General features: G+C 36.4%; 1 long non-coding RNA gene across 4 annotated transcripts in view; it reads right to left on the bottom strand.

The window, feature by feature from the left end:
- Nucleotides 1-19,147, bottom strand: part of LOC144091430 (uncharacterized) — a 202,581-nt gene that overhangs the window by 155,317 nt on the left and 28,117 nt on the right. For all 4 annotated transcript variants that reach the window (XR_013305700.1, XR_013305701.1, XR_013305702.1 and 1 more), the window contains exons 5-6: nt 12,053-12,137; nt 3,680-3,772 (exon numbers count right to left, since the gene is read on the bottom strand). This is a non-coding gene — a long non-coding RNA (uncharacterized LOC144091430). The remainder of the gene's footprint in view (nt 1-3,679; nt 3,773-12,052; nt 12,138-19,147) is intronic.

The following is a 19,147-nucleotide window of genomic DNA, read 5'->3' as shown; positions in this document are numbered from 1 at the left end:
TTCAGAAGCACATAGCTACAATTACTTATCATTGCACGTCCAAGATTTTGTTTGAATGGGACCTTTATGGAGTGATACTCTGTAGGTTTTTTTGGGGGAAGGATGAGGAAATGAAGTGACACTTGCAGAAATCAACCAAAAGATACAGGAAAAAAGGCAATCTTTCCCACTGCAAATGGTGAAGGGAAAATTCCTTCCTTGAGAAAGAAGAACTTTCCTCACAAAAGCAAAAAGCCTCAACTTGACTTTGAATTGCATCATCAGTAGAAAAGTAGTTTAATACAATTCTACAACAACTCTAAGTAGAAAATATTTGTGACAAAAAGGCTTTGCATGATATAATGCAATTGGCCATCAGCATTATTTAAAAAGTCCCTGTAAGGCTTTTTCTTAACAGAGATTTCAATGGTTAATAATTTGTAATAAAAAATTAAAACCCACTATATATGAAAACCCCAATTTCCCTTGTTTTGTTTCGGTGAGAGGTACTTTTTAGATTTGAATGTGTACAAGCTTCTCTTTTAATTATCCTGACAGTGTGTACCTATCATCCACACAAAGTGACCCCTTTCTCCGCAGCCTCGCCCCACCTTTCTATCTATCATATTTAGCAGAATTAGATGCCACTCCTTCAGCCATGCCTGTCTACCTTTTAATTGGCGTTTGATATTCTGTGGTTGTCATTTCAAGAGGGAGAACAAGGAGTTGCCATTCATCATGGCTGCTATAAAGCAGGGCCGGGTGAGGTGTCACTCAGCCTGATGGCTCTGTAATATGCTTTGGGTTACCGACATCCCTGAGCCGCCTGTCAGTTAGCTCAGTGCTCCATCTTCGCCCTTATTTAGGCGACCGCGATTTCATTTAGCCACCCTGTCCATCAGTGAAACGCTGTCCTCTTAAAACGTTCACTTTTCAGCCTTACTTTTCCACTCATCCATAGGTTTATTATGGCCATTATGTCTTATAGGGAAAAGTTTAGGGTTAATCATTTATGTAATATTAAAATCTTAATACTTGTAATATTAAACTTCAAACTTTTCCTAAGTGTAAAAAAAGCTTGAGGCAACCGTTAGACTGTCAGAGATGATTTTGCCTTCAAAGATGATTATAACTAACTAAAGCAAGATTTAGTCCTAAATGTGGATAGCAATTGGAATGATATTTCATTAGTTATCATTTAATAGTGGACTTCTGTGAAGCAATTGGACACCAATTCATAATCAACAGCTTCCTAGAATGAGGTTTATTTTAATGAAATATATTTTAATTCTACAGCTTTGAATCCACACTAAATATATTTTATTCATAACCAAATTATGACTTTTTTTATGGGCAGGAACATCCACATCACAATGTGCAAAAAAACGATAAAACTAGTTAGCAAAAATGAGTACACTTAATAATTGAAAGTAGGATTTTTTGGGGGGTTATTTTTCGACAAGTGAGACAATCATCCATGATGGATTATATTGTAGAAACACAGTTTCTTCATTTATGAAAACAGAATCCTTAACTACAATGATGCAACTTCAATTCCTATATTTGTTGACCAGTCAATTTTCCTTATTTGAATTGAGGAGAAATGAACCGTTGGTAAACACATCTACCTTAAAGCTTCAGTGCTTCGTGAAATCCCATTTGGCCCCTTGGCTGATGTGTAGAGGGAACAATTCCCAACAAGACTGTCCAACAACCATCATGTTTATAGCATTGATATTCATAGTCCAGGTATCTCGACAGATCTTGACATGTTTTGAGCAGCCCATTTGTCATTCTCATTAGTTTGTCTGTTTTGTGCTTCTTGACACACCCAATTACATCATACATTTGGACAATAGTTTCAAAACAGGACTTTAAAGTTACCTCCAGGATAAGGAAAAACACAATTCTTAGGTCTGATGAAAGCAAGACTGAACTCTAGCCTCAATACAAAGGGTGCGTGTAGGGGAAAAATGTGCACCACTTTTCAGTAATTGAAGGTCGAACAGGAAAACTTTTAAATGTGGTCTGAATACTTTCTATAGATACTGATGTTCTTCAAATAACCACGTTTATAAAATTCACATTACCTAGGGTTTTTCAGGTTTATTTTACATTTTTTCAATGCGAAGATGCTGCAATGCTGAATTTTGCACCAACTAGATAAGCAATTCCAACAAAGTAAACACTACATTCTGAACAAAATCTTGAGAAAAAAAATCTACGTTGCTATAATCGATATCAAATACTGTTACGATATTGGGCGCAGCTTTCAGTAAATAGGCTTTCACTTGCATTTACAAATTTGAATCAAACTACTTTTTGCATTCTCCTCATTCACACAGTATGATCACATAAATTCTTTCGGAAAAATATATTTCATACAAATATTGATTGGCCCAGTCTGCACATCACATCATTTACTAGAATACTGACACATTTAACTGAAAGATGGATTTTTATGTCAACCTTGTTGTAATACCAAATGCCTTAAGCCCTTTATCATTAACCTATTGATCCATCCATTTTTTATGTGTATGACCACATATAATTTTCTGACAAGTGTGCGCGTGTTTCCCAGCTGACTTTCAGCAAAAGCTAAACCAATCGCAGGAATAACAACGGAGCTGTCTGCAAAAAAAGTCATGCCCCGCACAATAATTACTCCTCTGAACTGAAAAAAAAAAAACCTTTTCTTTTCTTTTTTTAACCTATTAGCTATCCTTTCAGTAAACCAGAAATCATACATTTTGCTCACCGGCAAATAAGTGAAGCTAAATTGTCATGGCAACACAGGCTAAGATTATTTCCCTGATCCGTCACTTGAATTTAAAGAAGAGCTGTCTAAAAAGAGACCCGGTAGGTTTTAGTAAACCTCAATAGAGAAATGAGTGAATCATATTCCCTGTGAGACTGTGAGCTGAAACGAATTGAGGGGGATGATACCAGAGATTGTCAATGCTGTGACTAATAGTATAAAGCACATTTCTCTTACAGATGCATAATTAGTGTGAACTGTTCTGCTGAAAATAGGTGGCAGTAGTATTGATATATAAATATATATACATACATACACACTATATTTTGTGAGAAATTTTGTCATCTTACGCACAATAATTATGACGCCAAGCAGATCTTTTTTAAAAGTGCAAGAATTATATGTTTAGTATATATCCTTGCCAGATAATGTGTTTAAAAAAAATATTGTACTAGACAGCTCTATTGCAGTTGCTAATTTGTTACCGTTCTTCGAAAAACAATGACAAATCTTATTTTACATGGCAAACAGAGCATATGAGCATATGAATTATAATGAACAATAGTGTAATTTTAATAATGCATGAAGCATTTTTGTCCACTGTTTAAATTGAATGACAAAACAAGTCCCTCATGTTTTTGATGTTTTGCATTTGTGCTTGTTCTTGTTGGAATTCTGATATCAGTTCTTCCCAAGTGACATAAGGCAGTGTTGAGTCAGGAAGTGCAGTTTACTTGTAATTATTAATATTTTTTGTTTTCTTGTTTTTGTTGTTGTTTTATCGATTTTAGTGGTACTATGGAGACCTTAAGTATCAAATTTCAATAAGCTTTGAATAAAAAGTGAGCACTCCATTTAAGTGATTTTGATTGGCAAGTAAAAATCGAAATAAGCACTGTAAAACCATATATCTAATGTATATAAAATATTGGCATGTCCTACCTTCTTTTCCAATGTTGAATTGCAGCAAGACTATTAGGCAATTATCTGCCAGCCACTCATGAAACTCTGTTCCTCAGTCTGTGTAAATCTCCCCTGTAGAATAAACAAAAACATTTTCAAAATCACTTTGATAAGCCTAAAATTACAACCTCAGATAAAGTTTTCTTAATTGAGTCTAAAGGGTCAAAGCCATCAACTATTCTCAGTAATTTCTCATTCACTCCTGGCAAATCATTGGACTCCGCTAACTCTTTTTGTAATGAGTTCAGGGGATTGAAATGATAATTAAGTTTGACTTGTCACCTCTGGACTAAAGTAAGAATTGCTGGAAAAGGCTTTCAAAGTTCATTTTTTAAGTCGGGTAAGTAAAAGACAGACTAATGAAGAAGCTTTTTATTCACATCACAATGCTTTTTTCCTGTCAGTTTCTATAAACGTTGAAAAAGATGACAAAGAATGGCTATTAGGCATTATAAAATGCTTCATTTTGCTAAATAAAGACACATTAAATTCGATTAGAATTGGTATATTGGCATGAGGCCATGCACCACTCAAGATTGCTTTCTGCTAAGAGCCAAATCCTATTCAACTAATTGGCAACAGGTCCTAAGGAGGTGCTGGGTTGGCTATTATCATATTATTGGAATGAGATGAAAAATGTTTGTAATTAGTTTTATGCAGTACCAGACTGTAAGGACTGCAGTAACAGAGGAAGTGCACGTCATTTTTTGTTTGTTTTTCAAAATATTCAGACTTCATACAGTAGAATCAAGACTAACACCTTCTTTAAATTAATTCCACCCCCATTGGAAACATGCCACATATGGTGACTCACAGCAGCTGGGATGAGGAGTTTAAGTATAACACTTTTATAATAATCAAAATCTAATGCTGTGTCATGCAAGATGAGACCAGCAAGTAGTACACAAACATTCCAATAAAAATACTGCCTGTGTTGTCAGCTTTCTGTGGGTAATCCATAGTTTATTTATTTATGCCAATGATATTTATTAAAGAGCATAGTTTTGCTTAATTTTACTTTTATACTTTACTTTGACAATTAATTAAACTTGACCTAAACTTATGATACAAGTCCCTTGTCATGCTGCAGTATATCCATCAAATACTGCAAAAAAATCTCAATTGAAGTGTGAGTGAAAAGCTGCAATGTCAAGATATGCTTACTTAATTAAATCCTAAATGTTTAGCCGACACACAAAACACTGTGGTTGGATGAATGTCAAGGATGAATTCAGGTATGACCGTGAAGTAATTACGTTACTTTTTTTATTTGAGCATTTACCCAGTAACCTTGAGATTATACCATATACACTTTTTGATGTGCTACTGCTGTACTTAACTGAAATGTGCCTCAGTTTGGGTCTATATTGAACATCAATTCCATATTGTCATTTAGTTCCTGACCATTCTAAATTAGCATTGCCATAATGTTTTTCAAATACCTTACAATTCACATTATTTTGTTTGATTTGGTAGTAGGATTCTTAAGCATGTATCTGACTATAGCCATACACTGGCTTATAAAGAACAAGTCTAAGTGAAATCTCAAGAGATCTGCGAGTTCTGTTACTGCTTCTTCAGCCTTTCAAGGCATTGCTAACCACATGTCCACTGTGGCTTGCACACCCACTCGAGTTTACCAACTCTTTTGAAATGGAAAGAACGCTTTTTAGTTGAAATCGTGAGGATCAAACACCAATTGTTTTGATTAGCCACAGTAAATTTACACGCTGCAATTAATGTGGTGAGAAAAATATATTTCCTTTTTTCACAAATTCATTACGAAGCAATGTTTTTATCATTACAATGCCTGATTTGCTCAAATCCTAAATAGCAGGTATTAAATTTCTAGTGTACCCTTAATAGATTGCAAGGGCATTTGTTGGGCTTGTTGCAAAAGATTTTAGATCTATTTCTGGGTTATTTAAAACTTCAGATTATTTTAAGAGTAAAAAAAAGAAATATGATGTGTCATGAATTTTGATCATTTTTTTTGGCTGCTGCCAATATACAGTATACATTCATTACTTTACGTTTGACATTTTATAGATAATCATAGCTATAACAATGATGTACCCCAAATAACGATATTAGGTCAAATGTATTTACACATTTGAATTTTCCATCATCCAGAATAAAAGTTCAAATATTTTATTCCAACGTACAAACTCTGTCCCTTATCAATATTCATGATCTTGCACCTCACAGACGGGTTTTGGTGTCGCGCTGTATAATAGTGATACTTTATGACTTGCACAGTTCTCTGTGCTCCATATCCGCACAAGACTGTTATACATTTTTAATTTCAACATGAGATGTTCACAGTCTTCACCTTCTAGCCTTACTTGGAATCATGACATGAGCTAAAGCACTCTAAGAGGAGATGCAAATGAATCACTTTTCTAGACGAGATCTTTACACCACCAACATTGCTGGGCTGTGTGGGATTTGTCCACAAATGCAGCTTTACAGAAGTTAACTTGTTGTGAGTTCAGTCTAGGTTCCGGAATCCATTAATTATAATCCTGTCAACATCTTTCCCATATGTGTGGAAGGTTGCCGCTGTCACTGTGTGCCTTGACAGTTTGCAGCGTTGCGGCTGGTTCAGTGAGGGTAGTGTGGGCTGGATACGCTCCCTTTCACTGCCAGGCAAAGGCTGCATTATGCTAATGTAACAACCAGAGGAGGAAAAAAAAAGATAGTCGAAGGAGAGATATAGAGGCTGAGGGGGAAGAAAACTGAGAAAAAACGTGAATGTTAAGAAGAGACGAGAGGGAGCATAAAGAGAGGAAAGGGTCCGTGGTGTGAAAGCAAGTGAGAGAAGTCACATTGCCAATACATGCGGGGGCAAACATGTTGTCATCTGCTGCATTTAGATGTCCCCCGATTCCTTCTCTACGCTCACCATTTAAATTGGGTTTGACAAGTATTGCTGAGCACTTTCAAATGCATTTACAAAAACACCAAAATCCTTTCAGAGAGATGTGAAACGTTAAAAAACACAGAGATTGCGTAGCTGATAGCTCAGCCACATCTGTTTTCTGTTCCGTTTGTTCTTATCCTAAAATAGTCGCATTTGAAAGTGTGTATACTGTCGCCTTTAAAAATACTAAAACGGTGAGGCCAATTAAATAATTTCTCATGTAGAGCAGAATATGAGATAAAAGGTCAACGTCTAGGCCTTTGTTTCTAGGTATTAACATTCAGAATTGATACACAACTGAGAAAATAGCATATTTTAATTTGGAAGCTTGTGAGTAATTCCTCCAAAACCAGATGCTTCTGAAAATGAGTTATGTGCGTGTATTTAATGGTAAAAAGATTTTTTTTAAACTGGTCAATTGACTTATCCAGCACATTGCTCAATGTTACTTAGATGAGGTCACAGGGCAGGGAGTCAAACCCACAACCTCTGGGTTGGGAAACGATTAGCCAGGCCACCTTAATTTCAAAAGTATTTCCATCTTTCCATCTTGTATTTCCACATATCTTCTATTTCCTCAAATTTGAAAGAGGAAAAAAAGATTACTTTCTAATTTATAATTGGAGTTCTAACTATCTTTGCGGTTCTAATAAGTCTTTCAGAGGCAGAAAAAAAGACACCTTAAAATCTCATTCTGCAATTTTTTGGGCATGGGTGGGTGACTGAGAGGTTTTCCTTTCCACTTGTTGCAACAGTAACTCATGCTGAATCTCCACGATATTAATATTTTATCCAATTATCAACAGTGTATATGGATCTCTTTTCACTATTTATAAGGTGGCTACACATAATTGCATGTATATATATGTATGTTTTTTTATTTATTTACCTTGAACTGTGGCCTTGCTTACATCTACTGATGAATAGCAACAGAAATGCATGACTCTAATGGCACCATCACAATGAGCGATTCAAAGATTGCCACTGTGAGGCATAAGCACCTTTTATTAAGGCTTTTTATATGCCTTTTTTTCTAAAGCATGGGAGCGTTTTATGGCGCTATCAAATATATAGGCTATATGGCCTGGTATATAGAAGAGGGAATGTGCTCTTGCAGTCAGGAAAAATATGTCAACGCACACTCAATAAGGCAAATGTGAAAGCTACCATGGCAAGCATATCCGGAGCAGAGAGATAAATGCTCTAAAGCTGCAGTGTCTTAAGAGAACACTCAAATCACTCTGACTCAAGGTGAATCACATTCATCATGATTTCCTCCTTTGCATGAAGTACACATGGCAAAACATTGGAGGGCAGCCTTTTTGCATCCACTTGTATCTCGCTCAATAAACTTTTAATACCAACAATGCACAAAAACACACAAAACTGTCTATCACAGATGTGATTGTTTTTATCCCGCCCACACAATATTCATTTCCTTTAAAAAGCAAAATTAAAAATGACACTTTTGTTCAGTCAAAACACTAAAATGAATCAGAATGAAAAACGTTCAACCGCAAATTGATAAAATTCCTGGATAATTATTATTTTTAATGTTTTACTAGCCACAAGGTTCTAACAAAAGGTTAGGTGGTATCATGATGCAGATAATCATGATAAAGAAAGGTCATAGTCACATATGCAACACTTCACATGCACACATCTGCTGTTGCCATTCAAAAATGAATGTCTGTTATAAATTCTGTCCAGGAAACGACAGTGGTGACAATGTCATTCCTGAAGGGTCCTCCCCTTCACCATTTTAGATAAACCACTCAACCATCTCAAATTGGCATCACAGCCCTTGACTTTTTTGACATTCATTTCTATGTGAGCAACGGTTGTGTATGTTTGAATGTTTTAAAGAGCCAGATACAAAACGCCACAATGTGGACTCAAGACCAATTTCTTTTTTTTTATTCACCTAAGAGGAAAAAGATACGTTCCGTTCTACTATGACCTTAAATGGCGAGCACCGTCAAGGAAAGTGTACTAAATATATATAGTGAAAAAGTGCACACACCTACCACTCTTCTTAATCTAAGCCATGTGTCTATTTTACCTGTAATACCTCCTGGGCTGAACCTGTTCATCACCTTTAATGTCAAGCATCCATGTGCATGTGTATAACAGACTCTATAGAAAGTTTTGGTACAGTAAATTTATGAATTAGCTGTCGACAAAAACTAACGGGTAGCCCCTCTACCCCCCAGCGTGCGGTCAGGGTGATTTTAAAGTTGGATTGACTCAAGCTCTCCTGCTGGGCGCATAAATGACCTCCAAAATTGCCCACCATGCATGTTTGATTTGTAAAAAGCTTTGACAGAGCATAAGAAAAAATGTGGGACTCCATCAGAACCCGATGGCTGTGAGGAAACATGCAAGCAGCCATGGTAAACCGTGGGCTGAACTATATTGTGCTTTAGAAGCTCCAGGATTCAGTATCCCCTACATCCCTTAAAAATACCATGACAGGGCATGGGCGGATCCCACTGAAAACTGTTTCGGGGCTGTTGGGAACATTGTGTAAATGTAGAATTAAGAGGAGGCGCTAGAGCTATCCCAGTATTATTGTATGTCACTAACAACTGTAAGATCTGCCTCTGGCTATTGACGTTCTGGCTCAATGTTTCTCCCTCAGTGCCGGTGTTTTAATAGCAGTAGATCTTGAAAGAAAACCAACAAAACATTGACCATTGCATTTGTCGGAACCCTACATTTTCTATTTAAAAAAGAAAAATATAAATAGATATTTGTGGTCAATTGCTTTATTTGTTTAAATATAAGCAGCAAGTTGTTGTTGTTTTTTAAATGGGAAGCAGGTTTACTCAGGATAATTGTCTTTTTTTAAACCCACTGATAAAGAGGACTAACATCAAGCATTTTTTTCTATTGTTGGCCTTTAAACCAACATTCAATCAGAGTCACAGTATTCTAATTGAATTAAGTTTGTATGTTTCAAACAAAATAAACCATGTTGTGCAATAAAGTGTAAGGATTTTCTAATTCAAAGCCCAGCACTTTCTAATTCCCCAAAGAATTTCTTCACTTGGACTTCAAGGCAGTGTCTTTCATATATCTTCATTTTGAGTCATCATCAAAACAAAAAGGCTTCTATTATAGTCAATCAGAATTACCATTCTGCTGCTTATTGGATCCCCCACCAACCCCACTTCACAAGAAGTGTTTTTCTTGTGCGTATGACTACCCAGGGATCCAATGTAGGGAAGGGCTATAAAGATATACAGTACAGTTATTTTGTTGCAAGACCATGCCATAATTAGTCACACTAGGCTTTAGCACTCTCTGGAGGAGATTGTAGTTCATCAGTCAGTCTTGGAAGCAATGCAGGCAATCGGAGCATGACTGTGCTCACATGGCAATAAATCCTAACAAATCCTTTAGCCCTCACCCAGTTATGAATGTGATGCCTCTCTTTTCTCAGAGTCAAATGGGCTCCTGGCAGCTTTAAGTCACTGAAGAACAGTTTAATATTACACATTCAGGTTGTGGAAAAATAGAAGTACTAGAGCAATTATTGTGATTACAAATGGTTTCATTCCATTTGAACAGAAAAGCTGTTTTTCTACCAGCCAGGCATATATATATATATGCATAGTGTGGAAGAAACCCTTTTTGTTTTTGTTTTTTCATCCCGCACAATCATGTGCACCATTTCCTCATTTCTACTTTTACTATTACCGTGACCTGAATGATTTCAAAATTACGCTGATTTATATTGTCGTATTATCCATTTATTTGATTCTGAAAGACCATAGGTACTCGACCATACCACCCCTACAGTACAGTATATCATGTTGAATATTGTATTACAATAAACGGTACAATTTCATGAAGTTATTAGGTGGGTGTGATGTGACCGTGCCGTTTTTTTTCCTCTGCTGAGAATCAATTTGTGACTACAACAACAAAGGGGATAGATATGAGCCCGTTCATTGTTTCCCTTTCACAGTTACTATATGATAAACAATATTTATCCTCTCAGTGCTTGCACTCACTGACAGTCAGAACGGTTTGCAACCAGCTATGCTTTTGCAATTTTCTAATCAACTGAATTTAAATGACTTCTCTGTATTTCCCAAATGAAACTGGCACTATTTTGATTTATCACTTGGGATACTATTCATACACCTAAAATGGAATCGGTGTGCAATATGGGTAGGGTAAGACCTTCACAACATAATGGGACAAGAAACCAAGTTATTAATATGCAACTAACTGACTCGTGCAGAGCTTTAGAAAGGCAATTCCATACAAGAGAAACCTATTAAACTGAAACGCTGTTAATTTCTTTCAGAGGTCTCTAAATGCCCATATGTTTCACAGAACCCACCCACATTTAAATATTACATTGTTACCCTCAGCTCTCACCATCTCAAGCTGTCAGCTTGGAAGACGCTTTTTGAAGTTTATATTGGTTTAAGACTCAACTGTCAGCATGAAACATTAGCTGCTGATTGAGCACAATGTCTGTGATAATGGAAATTATACAGCTGGGAATAAATAAGTTACAAGGCTTTCACTCCATCTGTACAGTGCAAGGTCACTTGGTCGAGTGTGATGATGAGTTTTCCAAGTGCGCCATATTTAGATTTGATTTCTGTCACATTTCTTGTCATAGTTTTGAAATGTAAACAATGGAATTTGTCATCCAACTTATTCCTTCATTATTGCTTAACATTCATTCCTTACTGCTGCTTAAATCACAAAAAAATCTGTTGTTTTGTTCAGGCTCCTCTCTTACATTCTAATGGACACCAGAGCGCTAATAATTTTTGGCAGCAAGATGGTAATTGATCTTAGGGATGACATTTTGAGGTACTTCAGGAAAAAAGAAGAAACTGCAGAACAGCTTTAAGACAGCTTTACGGATAAAAATTGAACAGCTCTGCATATTCTACTACTACTAGTTAAAATAACATTATAGCAGATGTCTCATACTAAATCTTTGCAGAAATAAGTCGTTCAATATCTTCACAGAGACTAAAGGAAAGCAAATGACTGCATCAAATAAAGACTTCCATCTAAACAATTGAAACACTTTTGACCAAATAAAGTCGGATTAGTTTTTTTAAACCCTTGACTTCTATACAAATAACCACTTTTTATCAGTTAGAAATTCATAAGCATACATCAATAGCACAATGGGTCGCACAATAAAAACAGTGGGCATCAGTAGTCAATACAAGTTGATTATTATGATTATTAAAACTCAGAAATTCTGGAAACATTCTCGCTATTTGCCATGAAAAAAAATGCAAATCTAAACCATGTAATTTATTACTACCCTGGATATGCTGGTGTCTGAGTTCTGTAAGTAAAATATTTTTATCACTTGGATTTTATGAAAAGCAATCTCCTCAGCTCCGACTGAGTGATTGTAAATACTGTCTTTATACTGTACATACCTTGATATTGACCGGCAAGCAGCCATGTTTTTTGTTGCCCATCAGAAAGTTTGCTGGTATAAGCTTCGGTTGGCTTCCAGTGACCCTGAAAAGAATGAGCGATTCAGAAACTGGATGGATTTTCATAATATATTTCCATTCGTACCATATTGTCCTTCAAGAATGTACTTTCCCTTAAAGAGCAGATCTTGCCCTCTGAATTTATACTGAACAGGAGCGAGTATATACAACACAATAAAAGCTACCTGTTGTTAACCTTGGATAATGAATACGATGTTTTGAAGAGATAATTGTCAATCAAAATAGTTTCACAGAACCGACCCAACTTGAAAATTTGAATAAATTGCTTTAGTAGCAGTGTGTTGCTAACTTTTATTTTGTTGTTTGATGAGAGGAGCATAAATGGCACAACATTATCGGTTCAGCACAAAAAAATGATAATACACTATGGGAACTAATACTAACAATAAACAATTTCTACTGCAATACAGCAAAGGACAGTATTCAATTCATTTTGCCCCTTTTAAAAAGAAACAGGCCGAAAAGCACAGGGTCATTGTACAGTTTATATTTCCAACTGTCTGTGCACCATGAAATTCTTGAAATTTTATGTAGAGTTTTGTTGAATTTTATGTAAGAAATCATCTTGAGTTTGGAAATTACAAGTATATTTCCCTGCCTCTGATTTCAATCAAACTACCCAAAGGAAGAAGCCAAATTAAATCACATTCCCATCCAGTCATTTTGCAGAGAGGAGACATCTTAAAACTATGAGGCAAATCATTTGAAGTGCCTCTAAATGTGTGACTCAACGCTCCTTAAATTGGGGGAAGCCTCTTGATGCTGGACTATGGTACACATTGTCATTAAAAAACTCAACTTTTGCTGCTTGACCATTCTTATGAGTAACGGTCCATCCGTTAATTGTGGTAATAGTAACACTTTCACAGATGGGGGTAAATAAGAATTGCAGGCATTGGCGACAATAGCTATGAAAGCCGGTACGAAAAGCTGCAGAGGCTGATTTAAACATTTTCATCACTAGTTAGAGTGTACATTTTCCTCACCTCCTTCAAGTAACTACAGATAAAAAGCCAAAGCCTACCTGAAATGGCCTCTAATTAAAAATAAAACAATAAGATTTGCATATGTGATTTTTCTCCACTTCTACACAACTGCCTGATCAATACCTGGCCCCTCGAAGATTAAAATGTTAAGTGGTTGGTTCGAAGCAGCCACAAGGCTCTCATCACTTCTCGTGCGGTTTCATAAAAGTAATTCAGTTATTGATTCCCCAGTCAAAAGTGATATGTGTAGGAGACCAGAGGGGTTTGACAAGGTTGATCTATTGAGGAGGCGAAAGACACAAGTGGGCAATACGGCGAGGAAGGAGTTGGGGTGGCGGAGATAAGGCAGGTTCAAATAATTAAGTCACAAATGCCAAGTCGATAATCTACACTGCGGTGATATGACAACTACTTTACTCCCAGAAAAAGGATGTCGACAGGGTTTCACATACATTTTGGACCATAACAACAGATGCCAACATGGCTGACTCCACTGGATTGAATCTGAACACAAAAGGCTTCTGAATCTATGAGTTTTAGCTAAAATAGCGACATAGTTTGTCTGAGAAATTAAGGCATAGCATATTTTCTTCTGTTTAACTTCTTTCAACTATTTGAACTCTGGATTTTGGAAGTTCTGTTATCAGGAGTTCATTTTGCACAAGCAAGAAAGCCTACATGTATGAAAAAATAGCATATACAGATAACTATGTATAGTTTGTATTTATAAATGATGTGTTGAAAGGACCTCTAAAATATCACATGAAATAAAACTGGGGTTAAAAAAAAAAATGTTTTAAAAAGATGTTGTTCTTTTGGGTTCCAAATGAATAAAAGGTTGACATGATCTTGTATTTTAATTGAAGTTGATATCAGAAAAGCCTGAGGCCGGGTTGGAAATTAAAGCATCCTTGCATCTTCAAAAGGCGCAGCTTCAATCAATGAGTGACTGAAAGCAGCACAGAGATATTCATATCGCTAGGATCATGCCAGGGTGCTTGCTACAAGAGAGCCTGATGGCTTTAAGCCTCTGCCTTCTTTCAATGGTCTTATAGTATCTTTGGACAAATCACTATCTAATTGCTCCTGCAAAACATCGATGATGACGAGAGTGGGAGAGGTAGAAGATAAGGGTGTCAAATCCTTAATGATCAGAGCATGGCTCTGAAATAGTGAGATATTTGGGCACAGCGGAAGCTAATTAGTTGCACAGACCATGAGTACCCCCCAGAGAGTCAATCTGACACCTTCTTCTATGTTTCATTGAAAGTCTGCATCTCTTCCTATCAGAAAAAAAGAAAGGGTCCCTTGTTTAAAACATTCTAAGAAAAAAATGGAGACTGAAGGAATATATTTTCACACAATCCTATATCATTATACATATTTCTTCATTGCTATTATATACTGTGCTGTGCTGCAGTTTAATCACAAACAGTCTTTTTCTGTGAAATGACTGCTTCAGGATTGTGTCATCATCTGCTGACCATTTAATAGAATTTTTAAAATAAAGAGGGAAAGTCAACATCTATCTTTGCCTCGATACCCTCTACTCATAACTGAAGCTTCCGTAATTAATCAGCCCTGATAAAAACGGAGGAATAGATTTTTTTAATGATTGTGTACGCACTCACAACAACATGAGGGGCGACTAGACAGGCCTATAATCTGTAAAGACATGAATTACACAATTGTTATCGGAGGTTTACGACACAGCCATAAATAAAAGAATGAAATTGCTGTAATGTTTGGAAGAAGCCAGGCAGTGATAATTGTGGGTCATGTTGTGGGCATGTGTTTCAGATGCAGGATCTGGGAGACGAGCCATGATTGAAGGAAAGATGAATGCGAATCCTGGATGTAAACCAGCTACAACGAGCGCTCTTGACCTCAGACTGGCGACAGTCGTTAATCTTTCAGCAGGGTAACAACCCTTACTACACAAGCAAAATATCAAAGTAGTAGCTTCAGGACAACACTGTGAATGTCAGTGAGCGGCCCTGCCAGAGCCCAGACTAGAATATCTCAACATCTCAAAAAGTTTTTTGGATGTCCAGCATTGCTGTTCAAGATCATTCTGTAACATATAAAGTCCTTTTGAAGTTTGTAAAATAGCTTAATTTGGTTACAAATGTTATTAAAATATTCTGTTATTTTCCTCTCATTAAAATTGCATGAATTAATTACATAACTTTGTATTAATTCCCTTCTGACCCAAGACCTGACATTAACTTCCAGCTCAGCAACCCATGAGGACTAAAAGTACTGTGTAAACAAAATGAATGAAAGAATTTCAGGCTTTTACAATTCCCAATGTCTAATATTTTGTCTTTACAAGATGATATTTTTGTATCTGAACATTTTACAAGCATGATAACTGAAATATTCATACAGTTTCTGCTCTCGAATGCAATAATTGTAACACTGGGGAGTTGTGAATGTCCATTCCAACTCAAGACCTTTTGTTCTCATTAGGGCTCTAATTAACACATTTGGAAAGTGAGATTAGAAACTGAGAACATTAGCATTGTCCATCCGAAAAGTTGATGGCCTCAAAACAATAAACAATAAGATTCATCACCTTTCAAAATGTGAACCACTACATCTACAAGTTGATTTTAACAACGTAACTTCAGCCTGCAAAATATTATATTTTATTATGAGTTGAAGTTAAATTCCCTTCAGTGAATGAATATGTCCCAGGCTCACTGTCCCTTCACACATGACAGATCTTGATGTTATTTAATCAGTCTGAATTGCAAGGATACTGCTCATGGAACGGCACGTTTTTATTCCATCTGAGCTATACACGTATGTTAACACGTGCTGCTAAATCTGTTCCCAAAGGCAAGTGACCTACATGCAGCTGGCATTGGAAAACTTCCATTATAATTTGGAAAAGTCTGTCGATATATAAATCCTATGTCATCCACTTACAGAGATACTTAGTCAAAAACACACACAAAAGTGTTTTTTGAAAATCATTGACAATCTGTGTATTGCTGTAAAATATGCTGTTTCATCCATCTGCAACTATTTGAAAATTTTGGGAAACATAACAGATCCATCCATATTGAACAGCATATGAAATACATATAATTTACAAAGGTAAGTAGGCATTTTGGTCATTCAGCTGAATGGCAAGCGAGTAAAAGACCCCCGTGAAGGGAAATAATCCCTGCCTTTCTTTATCATTATCAACCTCTCCATTCCCTATTCAACCTCCTACTGCTTTTGATTCATGTGTGGGTTTTTTTACACCTTATTTATGCTAACGGCTTGAGCAAGGAATTCTTTTTCACAGAGCAGAAACGAGTTCCCCCTCTGGAGGTCAAGGATGATCGTAGCGCAAAGGCCTTAATATCCTTTATCTGACATCTGCAAAATGTTCAGATGCAACGTGCAAGAAAAATGTGTGGAAATGATTTTGGAACCCTTTTCTTTTTTCACCTACGCAAAGACTAAATTACTGCAACAAGATTCCGATCAGAGATTTTCATTTTCTACTGATGCAACGTAAAGATTATGAGTTCTAAGGTGCTCATCACAAATATCCACTGATGTGTGTCATATATGTTAATTTGGACGATGAGAGGCTTAAAATGCAAAATATCACATTGAACTCGCAACGGGGTATCAAACCACAATCAATACATGAAAGCTTTTGATTATGTAGGAAGTACAAAGGTACCGTCACTTTTGAGTGCCTTGTTTTTGTTGTTGTTGTTTTAACATTATGTTGAGCACAAAATGTTGTTTTGCGCGAGCTTCAAAAACATAGGTGCCTAATTGAAGTGAAGTAGGTGGGGGCAGATATACTTTCAGCCATTTATTGAACAGCAAAATACAAAAGAGAGAAAAACGGTTGTGCTGTAACTGTTTTCTGTACATTTTGCCTCCACCTCCTTTCCTTCTTGGTAAAAGTGATTTGAGATATGAGCAAGTCAAAGTCCAAACCCAAATGAAAACTCCTAAATTAAGGTGGAACTAAAACTTGAAACTCTGTAGTCTTTTTTTTGCATTGGCCAATTTTTTTTTTAAATGCAACTTCTGTCGGCCTGTAAATGCAGTGTCATCAGCTGTGGGGACACAGGTGTATGGATTCAATTCCAAGAGGTTTTGACATAACAAAGCTGTCAAGGGAAATGGAAGGACAGCATTATCTTTGGCACTTTTGCAAGCATTACATTGAGTATGTTTTTTTGGAGTTATCTTACAGTCAAGGTTTTATAAAGTGTTTCTCTCCCTGACTATTTATATATTTTTTCTTACTGAATACAAGCAGTTTGCTTGTTTGTTTGAAAATAGTGCAGAATGACAAGATAACAAAAGTGGCCTAAAGAAAACAATGAAGACAGGGAGACAACTCGAAGCGGATGTTCTAGTTATTTTAGTTTTCCGACCAGTTACATTTAGCCCTGCTGTGATGATGTCTCATTATTTATAGAGCTTGTACAGCCAAATCTGCTACTCCTGATATGCTATCAACTAGACATTCATGATGAAACAAGCCAAATCGAGGAGTACTGTGTCAAAGGAAACTCAACTGCTTGGTGAGAAGGTGTTGTTTTAGGGAGGAAATATAGCACAGACAAGGGAGGTAGAAAGACACAGGGGAGGCGTGTTGCAGAGCTTATTGCACATGACGCAGGTTCCTGACAATAACCCTTAGTTTAAATGAAATAGTAAAAAAAAGGCAAATAACCCGTTTTTCATATTTCAGTAGTCCGAAAATGTCAAATCTAAAGTTAGAAATTGCAAAATTAGACAACAATGCCTACATTTGGGAGGTTTCATTCCATTAACATGGCTAAAATGCAGCAGAAAAAAGAGTGGAAGGGTGGTAACAAAAGGTCACCAAAGAGCCTAAAGAGAAAGGTACATGAACAAATATGTTCAAGCAATGCTTTTGACTGTGTTCACTATTTCTGGGTTTGTAATATATGTTCATGCTCGTGTCTGTTTTTTTTTTCCATTGGCTTAATATCATATGGCTTAGTAATATTTGGTAATGTGTTATAGGACTTCATTGTCTCCTAACTGAAATCAACGTGCTGTCTTTGTGTAAGGGCAATGCAAATTATTCATATGGCTATGAGGAGTAAGCGAGTCTGCTAGATTACCCCTACATCTTCACAAAGAGCTTGACAGGGAATTGGTATATGCATGTAAAGCTCATTGTTGTGATCTATTGTGGCTTGCACTCCACAGGTGTTACCCATCGATATACACTATAAATGTAAATGTGTACTATACATATATATGAAAACCACACCAATAGGCGTCAAATTGGAGCAGGGTAAACACATAACATAACACCAAATAGTGTTTTGTATATGCATGCACTGGATCAGAATAAATCAAACAATATTATTCAAAGCAAGAGAAACTATTGTAAAACATTTATAACTATCGACGTGGCCTGTAACACCAATGAGGGCACAATTATATCCAGAATGAAACCTCTCGAATTCAAACTTTTGAAATGGGAGTGTTACCATTTAGTTTCCCTTATCAAAAGTGTGGGTGACATTAATAGTGAAAAAAAAATTGAGGAATTATTCTGCTAGACTTTTTTTAAACTCATTTCAAAAGTGGTGTGTGAACATGGCTGGCATTGGCCGCCAGGCTCTCCCAGTCAGAATGAATTGAATGCAATAAATGCCTCCCCTAACAAATTCATTACATTATTTCCGTTAAGCAGACTGCTCCTTTCTACTACACTCTGGGATATGTTGAGTACTGAGATTTATGTATTATCTCATCAGCTATAATTTATATAAGAGAACTTAATGAATTATGAATCGATGTATTTACCCCAGGCAAGGTATATTCACGAGTACATTGACACAACTTTAATAAAAGCCTGCCTTTGACAAATATGCCTCCCATTCTTTATTTTATGAAACAATCCCACCTTATGCGCTGTGAATAAAAATGGATCAAAGCCTTTCAGGGTTACTCCTACCAAATAACAGCAAAATATCCTTCTAGACTACATGATATATCAACCTTTGATCTGGTAGTCAAT

This window comes from Stigmatopora argus, chromosome 17, assembly GCF_051989625.1.
Source record: "Stigmatopora argus isolate UIUO_Sarg chromosome 17, RoL_Sarg_1.0, whole genome shotgun sequence".
Lineage (NCBI taxonomy): Eukaryota > Metazoa > Chordata > Actinopteri > Syngnathiformes > Syngnathidae > Stigmatopora > Stigmatopora argus.
This window is presented reverse-complemented; position numbering and strand designations above follow the sequence as displayed.